The sequence below is a fragment of the Littorina saxatilis genome, linkage group LG1, assembly GCF_037325665.1.
Source record: "Littorina saxatilis isolate snail1 linkage group LG1, US_GU_Lsax_2.0, whole genome shotgun sequence".
Lineage (NCBI taxonomy): Eukaryota > Metazoa > Mollusca > Gastropoda > Littorinimorpha > Littorinidae > Littorina > Littorina saxatilis.
In genome coordinates, this window is record NC_090245.1 from 105297310 (window position 1) to 105311391 (window position 14082).

The window sequence follows — 14082 nt, forward strand, 5'->3', positions numbered from 1 at the left end:
TTCTGAACACATAAAAGTGTTCAGGTCAACACTTTTGGAACACTTTTGGAACACTTTTAGAACACTTTTGGAACACTTTTAGAACACTTTTGGAACACTTTTGGAACACTTTTAGAACACTTTTGGAACACTTTTAGAACACTTTTGGAACACTTTTAGAACACTTTTGGAACACTTTTGGAACACTTTTAGAACACTTTTAGAACACTTTTGGAACACTTTCATCCTGCACTGTCATACAATTCAGAAAGACATTAAAATCAAATTTTGTGAGCAAAGAAGCATTTTTAATTGACAAAAAGAAATGTCTGCAGCAGTCGCAGAACAAACGGGTCTGGGGTAGGAATTGTTGAACACATAATATACCGAGCAACAAAATTCGTCATTGTTTGATTGACAAAATCTTCATCAATTATAGAGTTAGAATTATTAAACTACAAAAGTTTAATGAAGGCATGTTTGACCTTGCTTTTGTGTGATTATTTTGATGCTGTGACTGTTTTAACACACGGGACAAGCAGGTTTATCGTAAAACACATAATGCGCGCTCGCAGCACGTGCAAGTAGAGCAGGAGAAATCTGATGTGTGAGATGTGTTCACTAATGCATTAGCAACCAAAAGAGACCATGGCACGCTTGCTGCCAGTCTCACTTTTGAAACAGCCAGGATGCCAAGATTGACACCACCAAAATGCCAGGTCGATTTAAAGCTGGGGGTGATCCAGAAGCGCTGGCATGGGCTTTAAACGTGCATGTGTCAACAGTTTATCACCTTCTGCAATGTTCTGGTGACATTGGAAGCACTGCAGTTATGCAACGCGGTAGATTTTTTCGCATTACCCCAATAAGACAAGATCGCAATTTCCTTCCACAACGTCTTCGACATCGATTCAATTCAGCCGCTGACAATACCAGGAACATCACTGGAAGCAACCAGTGTCCGATCAGTGGCCAGAGAACGCGATGAAGGCTGACCTCCAAAACTTCGTTTTGTCCCGTGTGTTGAAACAATCGCAGCATCAAAATACTCACGCAACAGCTGTGTCAAACATGCCTTCATCAAAATGTTGTGGTTTGATAATTCTAACTCCATAATTGTTCGAGATTTTGTCAATCAAACATTGCAGAATTTTTTCGCGTTTCTTTTGTTGCTCGGTATATGTTGCTATTAAATAATATGAACGGAGCTCTGGTAAACCCCATCTTGAAAGTTCACACACGAAAGTCCGATAACAAAAACACCCTTCAGAGTTGGGAGGATTCCAGGCCCTTGGTCTTTGGTTTAGTTTTCAACTCGCTGTCCGGAACATCCTGTTCGAAATAAAAGTGAGTTTTAGAACATGATGCATTTCCAACTCTTAACAGGTTTGTGTTAAACGTTTGTACTTAATTGATAACACTGAAGTGTAAATCTTAACTAATAGTGGACTTCTTCTTGCTGTCAGCAGATCTCCAACAATCGCAGTTACAGGTAAACTTTTTTTATTCCAGAACGGGCATAGGTCACATAACAGAGAACAAATACGTCACGTCCAATTCGCTTTCACCTTCCCAACACACAATGACACTCGCATGCACGCACATGCACACACGACTGAATGTAAAAAGTAATCCCTCTTGAAGCAGGAGTCTGTCCCTAAGAACAAAAAGTAGAATTAAAATAGGTCTTTCGCAAGGATTTCATTAGCGCGTGGCCACTCTGGAAAATGGCACTCTACAAATTGTTTATATAAGGTAAGCAGTAAACCGTACTGCTAATGTGGCGAGGCGCCTTGAGCACGCCCGTTTTCCTTAACTCGTTCTTAAACCTATGTGAACCCAGGGAAAACACCTTGTCAACAATCACTGGAAGCCAAAGATCACTGTCGCAATTAATCGTGAACTCCGATGAGTTTTAGTTCAAAGAAAAGGGTGTCATATTGAATGCACCCTCTAGTAATCCGTTTGTAAAGAAACTACCTAAGTTTTGTTGGTTTGATCTAAATAATGAATTATAAGGAAATCATTTATTATGTAATGTATTCTATATTATAGAATGCATTCTATAACGTCCCGAACTGCCTTCTAAGATAAAATGCATTCTAATTTACACAAAATACCAAAATGCTTTTTATGATAGAATGCGTTCTTTAACGTCCTGAAATGCATTATAATTTATATGCATAATGTCCCGAAACTACAACAGGCCAGCCCCGCAAAGAGAAGCAGAACTACACACACACAGCCACACACACGCACAGAGAGAGAGAGAGAGAGAGAGAGAGAGAGAGAGAGAGAGAGAGAGAGAGAGACAGAGACAGAGAGACAGAGAGAGACAGAGAGAGACAGACAGAGACAGATAGAGAGACAAATAGAGAGACAGATAGAGACAGATAGAGACAGATAGAAAGAGAGAGCTGTGTGTGAGAGTGTTTGTAGATCTGCTTTCGAAGCAGGGACCATACCGAGCTGGCCTGTAGAAGTTTTGTGGCGCTTTATGGAATGCATTCTATCATAAGAATGCATTCTATCATAAGAATGCATTGTTGGACGTTATAGAATGCATTCTATAATAGAATACATTTCTGGGCAAATGACAAGTATGATTGAATGCATTCTATATTATACAATGTTTTCTATTTTATAGAATGCATTCTATAAATATAGAATGTGTTCCATGATATGGAATGCATTCTTTAATATAAAATGCATTCTAATTTCTATCATAATTTTCTAAAATATTTCATTATTTAGATCAAACTAACCAAAACTTACAAACGGATCGCTTTTAACTCACGTGATCTCAAGCTAAACCTTCGTGAACCGAAGGAAAACACCTTGTCAGCGACCATTGGAGGCCAGCGATCACTGTCAAAACCAATCATAAACTCCGATGAGAATATTTTCAAAAGAAAAGGGTGTCATATTGAATGCACCCTGCATACACTGTTAGCGGCAATGGCAGATCCAAGCGGATCAGCAGCGTGCTGTCTGTTGGCCATGCTTTGACTAAAGCTGGCCTCAGTGTTTACGGCACTACTCTACCATAACGAATGGAAATTCTGAGTAGACTTAGTTCAGGAAAACATTTTATCATTGCAGGCCTCAGCACTCACTGAACTTAAAAATATGTATATTTTTTCCACCTTTTAAGGAGAAGACTGCAAAATAAGGCAGCATTCTCAAAATGTAACTGCGCTGTATCCCACAGAAAGCTTAAACTTACATGAAGTGCATCCACAAGGTTTCGTCGCATTACTGTTAGCTCCATCTCCAGAAAGTGAACTGCCTCAGCCAAGCAGTATGGTTCCTGCACACACAAGATGCATGTTAAGAAATCAAACACTATTTTACTGAAGTTCCACATCGTAGCAACACTGACAAGTGTTCTGATTCTCATACTTTTGTTTATTGTGAAACTGTGTATCAACATTTAGATTTCTATCAAATGTGGAAGGAGAGGGGGCTGGCTGTGTGTGTGTGTGTGTGTGTGTGTGTGTGTGTGTGTGTGTGTGTGTGTGTGTGTGTGTGTGTGTCCACATATGAGTTTGGCGACTGTCTGGTGTGTTTTGCACGGAGATATTAATTTTGAAACAGAGTATTTCAGCAAATAGAATAATCAATGATTCCGCAACCGCCGGCACAATTGGCCTAGTGGTTAGGCGTCCGCCCGGTGATCGGGAGGTCGTGGCTTCGAACCCCGGCCGGGTCATACCTAAAACTTTAAAATTGGCAATCTAGTGGCTGCTCCGCCTGGCGTCTGGCATTATGGGGTTAGTGCTAGGACTGGTTGGTCCGGTGTCAGAATAATGTGACTAGGTGAGACATGAAGCCTGTGCTGCGACTTCGTGTGTGGCGCACGTTAAATGTCAAAGCAGCACCGCCCTGATATGGCCCTTCGTAGTCGGCTGTGCGTTAAGCAAACAAACAAACAAAACTTATCAGATCAATTTGAAAGTCAATATTTCTCTGCAAAACTACACACTATATGCAAATGCAGGACATGCGTACCTTGGTAAACACGTCTGGGTTGCCGTCAGTGCCTCCTGTTCATCCTCAGTGCAATTCAGAAGAAATGTCCGCAGGTTACGCCCACATCGATTCGCCACATGGGCACATCAGCTCAAACGGCTTCCCAGTTCCCTGAAAGTGTGATAGATCTGTGAAATCAAATACAACCAAGCATGCATAGAATTATTCTAAATTGCGCACACAATCAACCTGGCCACTATTATGATGAATGTTGTTCATTAATGTATGCTGTTTTTAGCCTACCGCTTCACTTTATCTAGCGTGCAGATCGTACATCAAGGAAGAAGAAGAATCCGAAAATCTGCAAATGTATTGCTCTGACCACAGGCGGAAGGTATCGTTCACTGGACCACCATTATAATTATAAGGAACCCCTGGACATACAAGTATAACAATAACACAAAACCAAGCACATCAACCAGAATAAAAAATCAACATCAAATTGAAATAGAGTTTATTTACCAACGCAGAACTAATGTAAAAGGTCCACTGATCAGCTGAAACCGTTGCGACAGCAAAATTAGAGAAATTGTCTTCAAACGTCCACAGATACAAGTAACAGGAACATGTTACAACAAAAATACGAGTGACTAAGCTTAGATGAATTAATACAAAATCTCAGCAAGCAACTTACAGATAACAATCGGAAATCCTGAGCCAAATCAACGCAGCGACAACGCAGACAGGTCCACAGATCTAAAAGTGTCAACGTTCTTTTTTGGTCCAGCTGAAGGATGATGGGACAATTAGTAACATTATTAAATTGTAAAAATAAAAATGCTAATACTTACCGCTTATTAGATGTCTCAGATGAAATAAATGTTTGATGAAAAAATATAAGCACAACACGATTAAAAACAAAAACAAAAAAAACGTCCCGCAGCGGTCTAGGGGGTATAAAAATTATATACTCTAAGCGACGCTAGATCCCGACGAGTCTCCGTAGCTCAATCGGTAGAGCGCTGACATGGCAAGGCGAAGGTCTCGGGTTCGAATCTGCTCATGGTCCAAATATTTTTAATGTATTATTTTATTCGGAGCATGACTAAAAGACGAAGTGGAACACTTGTTGAACACGTGTGTTCACCTGGTGTTCCACTGTGCAAAAAAGTGTTTACCATGTGTTCCAAAAGTGTTCAGGTAGCAGAAGATGCTTCAGGATAACACATTGAGAACACTTTCTGTGTTCCAAAAGTGTAAAAATGTGTTCACCCTAACACTTTAAGTGTTCACCCTAAACACTTTCAGTGTTCTCAAATAGTGGGGCTCGTATGTTGCAGACGCACTCATAAATCATTCACATCTTGCAACAAACATCATACTTTGTGGTATTGTTCCTTATAATTATTTAAGGGATTTCAGATACAGAGCCACTTCAGAAATCGTTTTTTTTGTCTTTGATAGGGAATAAAAGGCTGCATTTACAGCAGACGAAATTCGTACCAAAAGCGCTCAGCAGTAAATATTCCCAACTCAGCAAATGTAAAATTCAATGGTTTACCATGCACCAGAAGTTGTCTGCTGATAACACATGCATGACATAAATACTCTTATGGGTATTTTTGTGTTCTGGTATTTAATTTGATCGTTTTTAGAATTTTATATATCCGCAGCATGAAAATTCAAGATGGCGGCCTCCGCAACATTGCGTGTTTTGATTTGAGCGAAAACAACGTTTCTGAAGGTAAGTTTTCAAGAATACGCATCCATTCACCAATGTCACATCATTTTACTGTTTAATTCTCCCCTGGGGTCTGTTATTCATCGGGTGAAGCGCTGAAATGCAGAGTAATCTTGCAATAGCTCATCAAGCTGGATTGATGCTGATAGATCTAGATCTATCTGTTGATTACAAGTAAGGAAATCATGATCGCCACGCTGGTGATTTTAAACAGATTAAACGAACTTTGAATAAAAGGCGAGGAGAAAGAGATTGTTCATGGTATGATAAATGATTAGTCCTGCCTACGTTAAGGACTTCCATAAGGTGGGGAGGGGTAGAGTCAAAAACGGTGAGGGTAGGCCAGATAGTAGGATGACCAGCTGGAGATAAAAACACTCCACTCCCCAGGCCCATGTCTTTACAGTGTTGTGATCAAACTTTCAAAGACAGTAGGTAACAGACAAAAGCATACAGTGTATGCTAATCAAATGAGATAAGTGGTTTTGAAAAATGAAGAGGTACCGCTCTTTGAGTTTTACAATTTTGGTTTGTTGCTTGTTTCTCATCCTTTTGCTTATTTTAAGTTGACCGTGCATTGGTGTGAATTTTATTTTTACAGGATATATACAAGAGTTACACCACATGCCGGTTCCTGGGAACAAGCGTTCTGCATTTATTCCGGTGCCACAGAAGGGAGCCGATTTCACTAGTACTACTGTATCAAGGTTTGTTACCTAATACATCTTAACAGTAAGATTTTTTTATTTGTATTAATTGGAACATGTTTGCACATCATTTGTAAGCGACCTCTGTGAATTTGATGGGTTTGACGTACGAACCCTCACTATGGTCAACATTCTGTTAGCGACTGTTTGAAGCGAATAAATGTAGCGGTCAGAAAGATTCCAGAATCAGTTGGGTCACTGGAAACTGTGTTTGTTTGTTTTTTAACCTGAAACAGTAAGAATTATACGAATTCATGAAATACAATTTTCTTTCATTTTGGTCTGTTGTGTGAAGACTTGCTAACCCGGCTTTGACCGACTCTCTGAGATAGTAAACATTATTCAAATACATTCAAATAAAAATGTCACTTTTCATCTTTTGTGTGAAGGGTACCACAGGCTGATTTCCTGCACCATGGATGTAGAGGAGGCCAGACAGTCTGCTTCTCATTCCAGCTGTGTTGCGTTTTTTTCTGCTCGTGAAGTGTATCGCCACATTGCCAAAGCCATTGGCCAAGAGAAGTCACCCTGTCTGCCCATTTTGCATAGCCTTACAGGCTGTGACACTATGTCGTTCTTCAATGGTATTGGGGAATCAGAAGGCTTGGGAAGTATGGCAAGCATTTGAAGACGTCACTCAAACTTTCTTCAGGTTGTCTGCTCCTCTTTGTAAGCTGAGTACCACTGACAGGGCAGCACAAGAGCTTTTTGGTGTACATTTGTAGGACAAAACCAGCAACGTACTGGGTGTAAACAGTGCTAGACGGTACCTCTTCAGTAAAAAGAGCTGCCAAATTGACCATAATCCCCTTACAAGTGAGGTGCTGCTGCAGGACATGAGATTGAGAAGAGCCATCTACCTATTAGACTTCCAAACTCTGTGGGCTGGCAGTTCAAGGCTGGAAAGTGGGAGTCATTCTGGACGAGCTTTCAAGAGGTATCCAGCGTGTGCCGAGAACTCATGAGGTGTGCCTGCAAGAAGAGCTGTACAACAAAACGCTGCAAATGCTGCTAAGAAGGACTGCAGAGCACAGCTCTCTGCAAATGTGCTTGCATGCCTGTGAAAACTGTCAGCATCTAAACTGTGCAAAAATATTATTGCACCCATTTTCATACCCCAACTCAAACTTTTATTCCTGTGTCATTTTATTCAAACTGTCTATGCCATTAAAGGCTCGCATCTTCGCTATCTGGCACATTTTTTTTTAACATCATCATTTACGCCGTCAAAATAAGGATACCCTTGACGTGACAAAGAGATGTGACAAAAACTTCGGGTACCTTTTAAAAAGCCGACGACAATTCCTGAGGCACAACTGGGTCACTGTTGTATACGAAGAGAAAGTCAACTTGATTATCCATCCAGAACAGGTTGTTTTATTTCGCCATCTTGCATATTTCTAGTGTTGTGCCATTGTACCTACTGATGTATGTGTCGATCTCACGGATGAGATGTTTATGTGTCAAATTTGAGGGATACCCAAGTCAACTAAAATCCATGTATTTTAGCAATGACCAAGTGGGTTGCGTTGAAACTTTCAGGAATGTGTGTCTACGCACGAGGCGTAGTTCAACCGTTTGAGTACACTTTCAAATCTTCACGAAATAATATTTTAAAAACTGCCACAGGTTTGTTGACTTACATCCCACATATTTTTGACTTCGCATGTATGACAGATGGTTGTTTCAAGTACTGCCAAAGTTTCTTTTGAGTATAGACACTTGCCGGAATGTGCTAGTTGTGTAAACACATGAGAACAAACAACGTTTTCGAAATACAGCGATTATGAATTTTAGTCGACTTTTGAGTTGATACATTACATTTTTATCAGTTTTATTTTGGGGGTACCCTTATTTGGGCGGCGGTCAAATAACCCATGTAAAGGCCACCTTTTATCTTAAAAGTGTTCCAGTTAGCCAAGTTGAGTGCCCTCAATAGCATACATTGAATATAACAGCACAGGAATGAATGTTTTCGTTTTGGTATGAAAATTGGTGCAATATATTTATTTTTGCACAGTTTAGGTAATCCACAAATTCTTCAACCCTGCCACCCACACCGTCCAATCATTCTCTGCACCAACAATACATGTATTGTTTTGTTTAAAAATGTGTTTGTGTTAGTTTCTATTGCAAGAGAATGTCTTGTAGCATCAAAAATGCCTAAATACCCTTTTATTGGCGGCCATTTTGAAAATTGTAAAAAAACTACTGATTTCTTAATTTTTTCACGGTGGCTCTGTATCAGGTTTTGTTAAGCAAAAGCAAATGTCCATTTACGCCAAATTTGCTGTTAATCACATGAAGTGAAATATGCCTAACATACCCAACCGTTTACACTGGCGGCCATTTTGAAAAATTGTTTAAAAACTACCCATTTTTTATTTTTCGCGATGGCTCTGTATCAGGTTTTGTTAAGCACATAAAACTCTTCATATTTGCTTAATTTGGTGTTTGTTGCATGATTTGAATGATTTTGCAACATAGGAGCCCCACTAAAAGTGTTATAAAATTTAGAGTGTGGGTGAGACATGAAGCCTGTGCTGCGACTTCTGTCTTGTGTGTGGCGCACGTTATATGTCAAAGCAGCACCGCCCTGATATGGCCCTTCGTGGTCGGCTGGGCGTTAAGCAAACAAACAAACAAAACAAACTGCTTAATCTCGTTAACTTTCTTTTAATGATTTGTATATTAGGTCAATATGTCTTCTTCTGAATCAGCTGTCGAGAGCACACACCCACACACTCACCAGTTACGTCACTCACACACACACCCCTATCAAATCAATGCTAATAGCTGTAATCACATTCCACAAAAGACCGTGAAGGAGGCCGGGCTCAATAAGTTCATCAGAGTGAAAGCATTGCGTGCAATTCTTGATTGGACAGTTTTATGCGTGTGGCGCGACAGGTCACTGCAAAGGAAATGCCACTGACAACCCCAATGAACCAGGGAACATGTGCAACACGCGGCTTCTGTGATTTCCTCAGCGAAAGCGGGCCAACGCCTCACTCGTCCCGTGCAACTAAATGCTCGTTTACAGACACCACAGCCCATTAACCGCTTTGAGTATAGCAGGAGCACGGAGCCTGTGTCAGAGGCATCAGAGATGAAGAGACACAAAAAGCCACAATGGGTCCCGATCACCAGCGGCGTACCAGGAAATCAGCATTCTAACGGCCAGGCGAAGAGTGACCCCAGCGGTCGCTTTCTGGGTCGGTCATTTACAAGGGTAAACGCGTATCTATCTTTGTGTTCCCTTCAAAGTTTCAGGAAAAAACCTCTGACAAAAGGATACGTCTTCATGTGAGATCACATGGCTGCTAGCTGCTGCTGGTGATGTGTGGGAGTGTTGGGGGGGACTGTGTGTGTGTTTGTGTGTGGAAGGGGCTTTGTGTGTGTGTGTGCGTGCGTGTGTGCGTACGTGTCACCGAGAGAGAGAGAGAGAGTTTGTTTGTTTGTGTGTGTATATATCTGTGTGTGTGTGTGTGTAAGTGTGTGTGTATGTGTGCGTGCGTGTGTTTACGTGTGTATATATATATATGTGTGTATTTGTGTGTGTGTGTGTGTGTGTGTGTGTGTGTGTGTGTGCGTGCGTGCGAGTGTGCGTAAGTGTCAAAGAGAGAGAGAGAGAGTTTGTGTGTGTGTGTGTGTGTGTGTGTGTGTATGTATGTATGTGCGAGTGTGCGCGGTAAGTGTCAAAGAGAGAGAGAGAGTTTGTGTGTGTGTGTGTGTGTGTGTGTGTGTGTGTGAGTGTGTGTGTGTGTGTATGTATGTGCGTGCGTGTGTGAGTGTGTTTGTGTGTGTGTGTGTGTGTTTGCGACAGGCAGACAGAGAAAGAGAGAGAGGGGAAGAGAGAGTGTGTCGTATATTTTCTTCAAGTGACAATCAACTAATAGAGATAAAACCGAATATGTTGTTGTCTGAACATTAAAAAGCACGATCACAATCACAAAACTGTGTTTCAGTTTACTTTTGAGTTCCATTGTTTGTTTCGATAAGGAAAATATGTGTTCGTTAAAAACGATAATATAAGGCGTTCGAACACACACACACACACTGAATTCTGGTGGAATTGAAACTGTGACATGATCACAGCAGGTTGTTTATTATTCTCATGTTTCTGTGTATGAAACAGATTAAACCCCAAGGTGGTAAAACACAATAGTTAGATGAGTTAGTAAATAAATTATCTACCACGCAGGTAGAGGAAATCCAGAAGTTCAGAATAGTTCAGTGAAAGTGTGTGTAGCTTATGTACTTTATGTGACACTACTGGTGGTGAAGCAGTTGGAAGAGTTTACGTGCCTGATGTACAATTACAGTCGTGAGAAATCAGTTGATGTCGTTCGTGGAAAGCTACTCCGCAAGATGGTGGGAGACAACGAGAAACTAACGTCCAAGTGTAAGGTCGATCTAGCCCGCATGCCTCCCTGCCAATCTGCTCTGATGCCGCACATTCAGCGAGTAAACCACCGCGTTGCCCTGTACAAGCGTGCTCATGAAGGCATTCTGGAGAGGCCCAAACCCTACGACCAGGGGCAGGGATGGACGAAAAATGCAGACGGTGTCCTGGAACCCGTGTGGTGCCTCAAGCCCATCCTACCTGTGTCGCTGATCGATCTTCTGGCAGATGGTGGTTGTGAAGAAGAGGATGACGAGGAAGACGAGGAAGAAGATGAGGAGGTTGACTTTGACGCGTTTGCTGAAAGCGATGACGAGTTTTGAGTTATCATTACAGTCTGTGTCATTTGATGTCGTCTACTGCGGACTATCGCTAAAGTGAATATAATTATTTTCTACTTTGGCACCACAATGGGACTCACCATGTACAGTGTTTTGGGGACCCAAAGAGCGCGCTGGATATATTGTCCTGGAATATCATTACATTTTGTCAGTAATAGTATCAATGTGTGTAACTTGCACAAAATCAAACATTGTAACATTCAAACCAAGAGCTATCACGATTTTGATGTGTATACGGTGTAACAAGATATGCTTAACATGACAATGTGCGCCTTTTGTCTTCAAACACTAATATTCCATCCATTTTCAATCGTTTTGGCGCAGCATGAAATAATTCGGATGATTGACACGGGTTGCCGATTAATCGGTACGCTTTGTGAAATCCACAAAAACGGAAAATATTCAAGAACAATCAACAATTTGGTACAACAATGAGTGCAAATGTTGTTGGTATTATCCCGTTCAATCTTTTATATTCAATACTTGTCTTTAAATCTTTCATAGTTTAGGCTAGAAAAAAGACAATTTGTCATGTTTTGGGCGATTTTGTACCCACAAATCTGAAAATAGCCCATTAATTGCATGGTCATCAATATTTCAATATCAGTGTGAGATCAAAAGTTATTCACATTAGTGTTTACCATAGTTTTTGTTCAATGATAGTCTTTCTATCTTCAAATGTTGAGGCTCTTAGTCGCAAAAATTCGGACGAGTTACCTGGACTGCCGTTTAATTGGTATGCTTTGTGAAATCCACAAAAACGAAAAAGTATCAAAAAACAATGAACAATTTTGTACAACAATGAGAGCAAATGTTGTTGCCATTATCCATTGCTATCTTTTGTGTTCAATACTTGTCTTTAAATCTTTCATAGTTTAGGCTATAAAAAAGACAATTTGTCATGTTTTTCGCGATTTTTTGTCAGAAATCTAAAAATAACCCATTTATTCCATGGTCATCAATATTTTAATATAAGTATGATAACACAAATGGTTCACATTGGTGTTGTGCGTCTTTTTTGTTCAATACCTTTCTTTCTATCTTTCACGGTTGAGGCTCTTTCCGGCTATGGGGAACACTCTCTGTTGCGACCCGATATTGCCACCCGGGGTGGTTCCAGAGCCTTAAAGGGGTACTAGGAAACCGATTTCTTGATGGTGCGATAGCTGACCGTTTTCAGCACATATTTTACTGTCTAGAAACGACAATTAGAAAAATATCTGAACACTTGTTGGTCAGCGCTTCTAGCAACCGTACTAAACAGTAGTTGGTGTAATAGACGTTTTTGTGTGTGACCAGCGTTTTGTGTCAGTCCTCAGGGATTGTTTGTTTGTTTGTTTGTTTGCTTAACGCCCAGCCGACCACGAAGGGCCATATCAGGGCGGTGCTGTTTTGACATATAACGTGCGCCACACACAAGACAGAAGTCGCAGCACAGGCTTCATGTCTCACCCAGTCACATTATTCTGGGGGCGGGGACGTAGCTCAGTTGGTAGCGCGCTGGATTTGTAGCCTGTTGGTCGCTATCAGCGTGGGTTCGACCCCCACGTTCGGCGAGAGATTTATTTCTCGGAGTCAACTTTGTTTGTTTGTTTGTTTGTTTGCTTAACGCCCAGCCAACCACGAAGGGCCATATCAGGGCGGTGCTGCTTTGACATATAACGTGCGCCACACACAAGACAGAAGTCGCAGCACAGGCTTCATGTCTCACCCAGTCACATTATTCTGACACCGGACCAACCAGTCCTAGCACTAACCCCATAATGCCAGACGCCAGGCGGAGCAGCCACTAGATTGCCAATTTTAAAGTCTTAGGTATGACCCGGCCGGGGTTCGAACCCACGACCTCCCGATCACGGGGCGGACGCCTTACCACTAGGCCAAGCGTGCCGGTCTAGTCAACTTTGTGCAGACTCTCTCCACATTATTCTGACACCGGACCAACCAGTCCTAGCACTAACCCCATAATGCCAGACGCCAGGCGGAGCAGCCACTAGATTGCCAATTTTAAAGTCTTAGGTATGACCCGGCCGGGGTTCGAACCCACGGTCAGTCCTAAGGGAGCATAACGCCTTCGTTTTCATCTGTATCAGCCTCGGCCTTCGGCCTTGCTAAATAAAAATAAAACAGAAGACGATATGCTGCCCTCGGACCAACATAAAAGCTGGTCTGACAACCAGCCTTTCCCCCCGCGGGTTAGGGGGAAGAATTTACCCGATGCTCCCCAGCATGTCGTAAGAGGCGACTAAAAAAAAAAAAAAAAAAAAATTTTCAAGGTCAAAGGTCAAACAGTTTATTTACCAAATGCAAAGCACAGGATTTTGTTATGGTGTATGCATAAAACTTCACACTCCTTCCACACGCATATATCATAATAACTATGTACAGATAAAGTGTTCAATTTCACTGGGCCTATTACGTGTGTATACCAACCAGACAGTTCAAAACGGACTGGTTGTTCTTTTAGCACCAATTTGACAGGAATAATCACAGGTTGCATGGATAAAGGTAAATGAATTCCCTAAAAATCATATCTAAAAATATAGTCATCAATATAATAAATCCGAGTACATGCTAACACAGTTATTCAATGGACACAACCCTTACATCTATTAAGATATTTCATTTAAGGATACTCGATCCATTTCAAAACTTTAACTGACACATATCACAGATCTAACAGATCTAAGAACGATCCACCATTGAGGCCGCAAGGACTGCCTCAGGAAAGAAACTGTTTCTGAAACGAGAAGTCCTGCTCTTCAGAGCGCGGAAGCGCTTGCCTGACGGGATTCTGTTTCTCCTTTTACCCTTGTTAAGTGTTTCTTGTTTAGAATATAGTCAATTTTTGTACAGATTTTAGTCAAGCGGTATGTGAGAAATGTTAAGTCATTTGTACTGCAAACTTGCATTCTCCCAGTAAGGTGATATATTGTA

At 41.2% G+C, this 14082-nt stretch overlaps 1 long non-coding RNA gene across 1 annotated transcript; it reads right to left on the reverse strand.

The window, feature by feature from the left end:
- Window positions 1-260: 260 nt before the first annotated feature.
- LOC138948883 (uncharacterized) lies at window positions 261-4760 on the reverse strand. Its single transcript, XR_011450118.1, has 4 exons — window positions 4646-4760; window positions 3991-4122; window positions 3206-3289; window positions 261-1311 (listed from the first exon to the last, which is right to left on the reverse strand). It is a non-coding gene; the product is annotated as an uncharacterized lncRNA (long non-coding RNA).
- Window positions 4761-14082: the final 9322 nt, after the last annotated feature.